Here is a 9,503-nt window from a genome sequence, read left to right as displayed (position 1 = left end):
CGAACACGCAACCACAGTATAGGTATACTGTGACGCAACAGTAACGGTAGCGAGTAGAGAAGAAGCGACACTAACGCCACGTTCGGGGAGATTATGACTCCGTCAACATTGATGAACAGTAGTACTGTCAATGCTGACAGAGTCATAATAATTGTACAATTTTATGCTGTAGCAATTTTCGTAATAATTACAACATTAGTTTCTAAAATATATTCAGCAATAATTGTGCTAAATATTTCCTGTAAGTTATTATTACAATTATAGTAACATCTATTTTAAGTATCAATTTTACAAAGATCGCTACATGATACAATAATTAAATTTAGAATCAGTGATTTCAGAATTTTTATTTATAATAATAACTTAATATGATATTCTTAAATCGGCCGAAGAGCCCAAAGCGCGAAAATTAATTTTTCGGAACTGTATCTCTTGGTAGGAGATTACTAAAAGTTCCATATATTAATTAACCTCAAACTTACATATGGAAAAATAGGCAAGAAAAATATAAGTCCGAAAAGTCGCTGAAGCGGGAATCGAACCCGCGTCTTTCACTTTTCGGGCGACTGCTCTTACCACTAAGCTATTCAGACCCTTTTGTTCCTATATTTTTCATTAGCCTTATAATAGATGTTAGTAAATACCGCCACGATCAGGCCAAAGGCGTGAATAAAATCAAATGAAAAATATTTTTGTCGGCTCTCAATATTAAATAATAATAACATAAATATGAATTTTTCACAAATAATTGTTGATCGCCAGTGACAAATTTTAACAAATAATGAGATGCAATTTAATTCGACCAAAAACTGGCTATTTATTTATTCAAAATAAGTACACACTACGTTTTGACCAACATTGTGGTTCTTATCAAGTGCTAGAATACAGAAATACATAATTTGGCAAGCGAAATTAACATTACATTAACAATTGATCTATAATACATACTTGTTCTTATTCAGCAATTACATTAATTAAAGAAACGTGAAAGTTCTCCTGTCATATCGACAGTCTGTTAGCTACTGTAGACTAGTATTATGTTTTTAAATCATTTGAATAATGTTGTCGTAAATAGGACTAAGGTTCAGTGTCTATTTGTAAATTAATTTTATTTGTTTGTCTTTTTATGTAGAACATTTCAGCGATCTCTCTTTTTCGTCTATTTTTCTCGGTATGTAAAATACATGGCTCAAGCCATCGGAAATCATGATTGCATTCGGTTCTATGTTTACTGGCCACCAAGTGGCTTGTTTCATGTTTTTTATATTATTCTGATGTTCTTTTACTCTAGTAATTAAATGTCTTTTTGTTTGTCCTATGTACGACGCGTCACAATCATTACAATCTAATCTGTATACTACATTCGTTTTGTTCATCTTCGGTAATACATCTTTACCACGTTTAATTAGCGTGTTTAATTTTTTTGGAATCTTATAAATTATTTTCAATCCTTTTTTCTTAAGAGTTTTAGAAATGTTATCAGTCAGATTATTGATATAAGGTAACATAATATGTGAAGACATGTAAAATTTTTGATTGTTATTTCCATCTCTATTGCTGTCAAAACTATTAATAATCTCATTAATTACATGTAATCTTTTTTTTTATATACAACTAAGATTAAATTACGGCTGTGTAATATAATAAATATAAATCTAAATCGTAAGAAAGGCGTAAAAAGCCATACGCGGATGTTGCTGCGTACATTTCCAACGAAACTAAGTTTTCGTTGAAAATAAACCGTGCACAAGGCACGTATTATTCTCGGTGTACTACCAAGATTTAAAATTTGAAATAATCTCATACTTGAGATTTAATTTCAAAAACCCCCTAACCCCCCTACGAAAATAAATAAATAAATGCAAGAGAAAAATATAGATCCGAAAGTCGCTGAATCGGGAATCGAACCCGAGACCTTTCGCTTGCCGGGCGACTGCTCTTCCAACTGAGCTTAAGAACTTAAAAGATACAGTTCCGAAAAATTAATTTTCGCGCTTTGGGCTTTTCGGCCGATTTAAGAATATCATATTTATGTTATTATTATTTAATATTGAGAGCCGACAAAAATATTTTTTATTTGAACCAATGAGAAAATATTTAAAACGACCAACTGGCTATTATTAATGGTGTTAATTTATTTGTGCAGCAACGTTTCTTATTTCTTATTTGATTTTAATTTATAGTTATAGTATAGTATAATATACATTACATTTTAAAATTAAAATGTTACGAAAATTTTTCTGCACGCTTTCCTATCTGCGATCAATTTTTTAAATACTACTGTTATTAGATGTGAGGGAAACTTATTGACAAATTGGTATTGTAAACCTACATTTTCCGGCCGTTTCTAAAATTATTTTTCAAATCACCCGTTGAAATACAAAATTAACACCATCACAGGCTTAGTTGATCGAGCGGTTTTATTAGCTAGTCAACGGTTTCATTCTGACAACATAAAAATTGTAAAAAACATTTTGTTAAACAATGGCTATCCTCCATTCCTAATCAATCGACACATTAACAAAAGATTAAAAATGTTGAAAAATACTGATGATGCTTAAGTTAAACATAAGCGGACCAATTTCGATCTTACACGCCACATGACTTTACCTTATATTAAAAATCTTAGTGAAGATATTAATTACACACTTAATAAATGTGGACTATTGCGTTGTACACAATTCCGAAAAAAACTTAATTGTCTAATGAAATCAGGAAAAGACAAAGTAATTAATGTGAACAAAACGAATTTTGCAGTATAAAATTGTGACACATCGTATATTGGACAGACAAAACGTCATCTTAATACGCGCATAAAAGAACATCAAAATAACATTAAAATACATGATAGCAACCATAGTGTGGTCAGCAAACATAGGACAGAACATGGACATTATTTTTTATGGCCAAATCCGGTGGTTTTACATTGTGAGGCACACACAAGAGAAAGAGAGATAGCAGAAATATTTAATATTAAAAAAACATGATAATAAAATTAATTTACATAAGGACACGGAAAATTTAAATTCTATTTATATATGACAAAATAATAACTACTTAAAAAAATCTTTAAAATAAACATTGGTTGTCTGAGTTTATTTTTCGGCTGTTTTCGCATATATGACGTGTCACGTTGCAAAGTCAATTTAACTGCGAAACATCTATTTTAATATTTGACAATCTTTAATATGTGTGAAGGAATTCTGTGCAGAGTTCTCATGCGGTCGTGATCTATTTAATTTAATATAAGGTATTATAATTGGTGATTTGATATATTCTTATAATTATATTCTTTAACAAAAATCTTTTGTCTGTATTCGTATCTTACTTGAAAAGGACCGAAATCAATGGTCGAAACGTAGTACTCTACTTTTATGTAACCATAGCCAGTAATGAACATAGACGCAATATTAAGAATTCAGCGAGCAATTTTTCTGTTGTTAGCGAGCACAGAATTATTCTAGGCCATGAATTTGATTGGTCTAATCCTTCTGTCCTGCACAAAGAAAATAATAGAAGAAAAAGGGAAATCGCCGAAATGTATTTTATTAAGAAACTAAATTTCACAATTAATTTACATAAAGACACAGAAAGTCTTAGCACGGTGTATGATTGTTTGTTTAGAAATTGATGTAACCTCTGACATACTTAATTGGCGTTATTATCGACTTTAGTACTGTTCGTTATGTCAAGGCATGATGACATAAACATAACTCGATATAATTTGATTATTTTGACATAAGTTAAATCTCTCCAAATCATAATTTATTCTCACATCTAAAAGACGAAATGCTGTAACTCCGAGTAAGTCTTTAAATTGTAATTCATGTTTCGTTCAATTAGCGTGGCTGATGTAACTATATCGGTTTTTTTAGGATATCACAATTGTATTTTTGATAAGGACCACAACCCGTATGGTCGAAACGTTAAAATAAACATATATTAACAACTCTAAATTGAAGCCAGTGTTGTCAGTTCAAATTTATAACCATAGTTTTTCATTCCTGGCAAACGAAATTAATTTTCATCGTTATTATAATTAAATATTAACTTTACAGATAATAAAGGCAAGACTTTAAAAAGAAAATCTACGTCGACTATATGTGTGCATTGACTAGCAATAATCAATCAACATTTGATAATTTTGAAAATTATGTATCTGATTACAATGAAGATGTTAATAATTCAACTGACATTAATGGTAAATCGGAATCTTTAAAAAAAAAATTAAAAATATTACATACCGAATATTATAATTATTTTATTTTTTTATGAATATTAAACTTTTGTAAAAATAGTAATTAGCTCTGTTAAACTTAATGTTTGTAAACAAAGAAGGGCTATAAGAGCTATTAAACAAAATGCAGTTGTCAGATAATATTAATAAAATTCATTTAAAACGAGAAAATAAATACATAAGAAATAAACATTTATGTGTAGATGATATTAATAAAATGCATTTAAAATGAGAAAATAAATACATAAGAAATAAACAATAATGCAAACGTTTCGGCTGACATTTCAAGCCTTCTTCAGCACAATACAAATATTTTAATTATAAATTAAAACATTAAAGACGGTAGTTAACAAAGTCAAGATAATAAATATGTGAAGTCAGTTATTGTCTCAATACATATGTTGTTAAGCAAGTCATCGTGTATGACAACCACCGTTTCCGATACATACTTTGTTCGAGCGAACGCACCATGCAATCACCCATGAGAATAGACTTCCTGATTTACTGGTCAAGGGAGATATCTTGATTGAAATTTATCCTCTGGTCTCTCCGCCGTATCCAGAAAACTCCGTTTCTCCCCAAAGCAGAACCGTAAATACTCCTTCAATCGAAACCTCTCCCTCGAGTGAAACTTCTCTTCTTCGAAGATTCTATAAAAGAAAAAATAGATTACGCAATAATTAATTCACCCTACTTCTATCTGTTCAATTTCCCTCTGAATTTTCTATAAAATAGACATTCTCCGGGCTCTAATCTATTCTAACAATTCTAATCCCTTTCCAGAAAAGGAGCTATCCTATCTGCATGTACAACCTTTTTCCTATGCCTAGGAGTCTTTTGAATACAATATACCACGTCGTTAAATCTTTTAACAATCGAATAAGGACCATCCCAATTATTCTGCAATTTCTCGGCCTTTCCTTTACTTCTCTTAGGATTATATAGCCAGACTCTCTCTCCCTCCTCGAAAAAAATTGTTCTTTCTTATCATATCTGGCTTTCATTTGCGAAGACTTTAAAGCCATACGTTCCCTAACACAAGAACGAATTTCTTCTAATCTTTCCTTTAAATTATCCACAAAATTCTCTGGAGGCAATTTTTCTTCATCAATTTTAAGACTTCCTTGTAACAAGTCTACTGGTAGTCTAAGTTCTCGAGCAAAGTACAACTCGGCAGGAGTCACTCCTGTAGTCTCATGTTTCGACGATCTATATGCCAAGAGAAACATAGGAATCTATTCATCCCAATCTTTCTGATTTTCAGAAATGTATTTTGCCAAGTAATTGATAATTGTCTGATGTTGACGTTCCACCTGGCCATCTGATTGAGAATGAAGAGCAGTAGTCCTTGTCTTTTTGATCCCAAGAAGTCGCATTAATTCTCCAAATAACTGAGACTCGAAATTCTTTCCCTGATCTGTGTGAATCTCAATAGGCACTCCATGCCTTGAAACAAACTGACTCACAAAAATTTCAGCCACAGTCTTGGCTCTAATATTCTTGATAGGAAAAGCTTCCACCCATTTTGTGAAACAATCCACCATTACAAGAAGATACTTATTCCCTGACTTAGTCAATGGAAGAGGACCAAGGATATCCATTTGCACCCTTTCTAATAGAGCTTCGACGTTATAAATTTGCAAAGGGGATTTTTCTTTTCCAGAAGGACCTTTTTTTGATATACATATCTTGCAGGTTCTGCACCACTTCTCAACGTTTTGCTTACAATTTGCCCAAAAGAATCTTTTTCGAATCTTTTCAAGAGTCTTGTTAATGATGAATCTCCGAAATGTCCTCCGGACGGAGAATCATGAGTTTTCTGTAAAATCTCTTTGATCCGATCTTGAGGAACTATTAATTGAAGGAAACTAGTTTGAAGATTTGGGGCTTCCCATCTCTTATAGAGAATTCCATTTTTTAAAACGAGAAAATCCCAATAAGACCAATAAATCTGAGCTAAAACATTTTTGGTAGGAACTTCTGAATGCAATGGTCTTTTTCCTGTTTCTTTTCCTCGTATAATAAATGAAATGCTTGAATCTTTTTGCTATGTACGACGCCACTCTTCCAGATCTTCTCCCACAAGCATAATGCGAGCGACCATTTTGTCTCTTTCTTCTGTGTTTTTTGTCTCGACTTTAGCGCAGTATTCGCATCCGAAAGCCTCACATAACCGCCTGGATAATCCATCGACATTCCCGTGAAATTGTCCTTTTCGATGAATAATTTCGAACTCAAATTCTTGAAGTCTTTCGAGCCAACGAGCCAATTGTCCTTCTAGATCCTTAAAAGACATCAACCATTTTAACGATACATGATCTGTACGAATTACAAATTTTCTACCTAAAAGATAATGACGGAAAAATTTCAAAGAATCTATTATTGCTAACAATTCTCTTCTAGTCACACAATAATTCCGCTCAGTCTTGCTAAGCGTTTTACTAAAATAAGCGATCACTTTCTCTTTTCCCATTTGTCTCTGGGATAACACTGCACCGATACCGATATTAGATGCGTCAGTATCTAAAATAAATTCATCTTCTCCCTTAGGAAAAGATAATATCGGAGAAGACGATAACATCGATTTTAATTTCTCAAAAGCATCTTGGCATTCTTTTCCCCAAACAAATTTAACTTGATTCTCTGTTAATACGTAAAGGGGTTTTTCCAAAGAAGAAAATCCTTTCACAAATTTACGGTAATACGAACAAAAACCGAGAAAGCTTCGTAACTGTTTTCTAGTATGGGGGACCGACCAATCTCTCACGGCTATAATCTTTTCGTAATCCGTAGTAATGCCTTTTTCTGAAATAATATGTCCCAAATATTTCGCATTTCTTTGAAAAAAAAATACATTTTTTTGGATTCATTTTTAAATTAGCTTCTTTCAATCGCGAAAATACTAAATTCAAATTTTCTAACATTTCATCAAAAGTTTTTCCGAAAATTATTATATCATCTAAATATACTAAACATTTTTTTAATAAAAGGCCATGTAAGACTTTTTCCATTAATCGTTCGAAAGTCGCGGGAGCATTACATAAACCAAACGGCATTACTGTAAATTACCACAGACCCCTGCCGATCGAGAAAGCTGTCTTTTCTTTTTCCTCGGAACGGACTTTTAGTTGCCAATAACCGCTCTTTAAATCTAATGTGGAAAACCAAGAGTTACCTGAGAGTTGATCTAAAATATCGTCAATCCTGGAAACAGGGTATGAATCTTTTACCGTCACATTATTTAATTTTCGATAATCAATGCAAAATTTTATACTGCCATCTTTTTTTTTACCATAACGGCCAGAGAGATCCATGGACTTTGCGATTCCTCTATTACTCCTTGTTCCTTCATGTCTTCAATAATTTTATCTACTTCTTTCTTTCTTTAAATAAATGGAAATTCGACGAGGTGCCTGCTTAATGGGGAGAGAGTCTTTTATGTTAATGACATGTTCTACAACACTACAGTTGCCAGCCACAATGTTTTCAGAAAATACATTAGAGAAATCATTTAAAAAATTTGCAAAAATTTCTTTCTCTGTTTCTTTCAAATTCAAAGAATTATTTTCAAAAAGATTTTTTAAAATAGTTGGAACCTTACAAGAGTTTTTAATTCTAGAACAATTAAAAGTTTTATTTTCTTTTGACTTTAATTCATTAAATTCATCATCAAAAATATTTTGTAAATTAATCTTTTTAAGAAAGTCTGTTCCCAAAATACAATTATCATTTATGGCGGCGACAAACATAGGAATAGAAACACAATATCTTCCAATCTCTACTTTAACTTCTACTAGAAAATTAATTAGAACTTTTTCTCCCGTAGGATATTTTAAATTACAATTTTTAATTTGAATCTTTTCTACATCCTTATTCAACAATTTTTCATTTATAAGTAAAACATCGGAGCCCGTGTCTATTTTCAAAGAACATTTTTTATCGTTAACCTTTCCGAGATAATAAAAATCATTTTCTCTAATTCTACCAACACTAAAATCTACAAATCGATTTGATATCGGGGCTTTTTCGGAAAAAGTCGAGCTCACCCCGCACAGCTCAACTAAACCGCGTTTCCCTTCTCCTCAGGATACTCAAATCGAAAATGTCTCGTTTTTCCACATGTCCAACACTCTTTGCCCTTCGAGAAAAAATTACTTCTTTGCCATCCCCCTCTCGAAGGATTTCTATTTTCATAATCTGATTTTTGTGCGCTGTTTTCATTGTTCTTATTATCGCTCCCGTTTTTTTTTTATTAAAATCCTTTCGCGCATCGTTCCTCCCCACCTTTTGGAAATTTGCGCTGTTAAATTTTCCGAAACTTTCCTTCTTTCTTTCAAAATTTTCTCCTTGAATAATTTTTATAGTCTTTGCCCTCTCAATAGCCAAATTTAAAGAGGTTATCCCCTCTAATTGAAGGGTCCTCCTCAAAAAACCGTCATAGAAAGCAGAGATAAATTGCGCGCACGCAATTTTATCCTTCACCGCGTAAGGACATTCGGGATATGCAAGTTGCGACAATCTTTCCAATTCGGCACCAAAAGAAGCGAGATCTTCCCCAAATTTTTGTTTCCGATTCGTAAATAAAGAATAATAGTTTTGAGTAAGATTTCCCTCCCCAAAAAGTAATTCTAATTTTGATTTTAACTCGGTAAAACTGAGGTTATCTAAATTCTCTATATTTTCTAAAACAGTTCGCGCTTTTCCTCTTAAATTCGCGGCCAAAGCAACGGTCTTCGCGGATTCGTCCCAATTATTAGCGCGCGCAACCAAAGAAATTGGAAGATGAACTCCCGCAGCGGAACTTTCCCGTCAAACGTATCGGGTTTTACTTTGAAACCGATTCTCGCGTGAAGATCACTACTAATATCCCCGCAAGCTCTATTATCGGAGTTATAAGAAGCGATATTATTGGAAGGACTTAGCTCGTTTTCCCCTCGCGAGGCGATTCTCTGCTCCAGCCGGCGCAGCTCCTCGTCGCGTTGTCGCAGCAAAGCTTCGAATTGTGTACGCTCTTGCTCTCGTTGTTCTCGCAGCTCTCTGATTTCCCGGAGCGCAGTTTGCAGTACATTTTCCTCCGAAAGAGTCTCCATATTCAATGGTGTTCGCAGCGGAGCTTGTGAACGGGTTAGTCTGGGCGAATGTTGGGTACTCATTTTCTTAATTATCTTTCGTAGCTCGTTGTTCGTTCGATCCCGGACGAGCCCCCAAAATGTTATGTCCTCGCGACGTCTCTTGCGCTGTCTCACAAAAAGGTGTCACACACACT

General features: G+C 33.2%; 1 non-coding gene across 1 annotated transcript; it reads right to left on the bottom strand.

The window, feature by feature from the left end:
* Window positions 1–519: 519 nt before the first annotated feature.
* TRNAF-GAA (transfer RNA phenylalanine (anticodon GAA)) lies at window positions 520–593 on the bottom strand. The gene has a single exon. It is a non-coding gene; the product is annotated as a tRNA-Phe (tRNA).
* Window positions 594–9,503: the final 8,910 nt, after the last annotated feature.

The sequence above is a fragment of the Nylanderia fulva genome, unplaced genomic scaffold, assembly GCF_048542155.1.
Source record: "Nylanderia fulva isolate GAGA-0341 unplaced genomic scaffold, ASM4854215v1 Scaffold250, whole genome shotgun sequence".
In the NCBI taxonomy this organism is placed as follows: Eukaryota; Metazoa; Arthropoda; class Insecta; order Hymenoptera; family Formicidae; genus Nylanderia; species Nylanderia fulva.
Note: the sequence above shows the minus strand (reverse complement) of the source record. Positions and strands in the feature narration are given on the sequence as shown.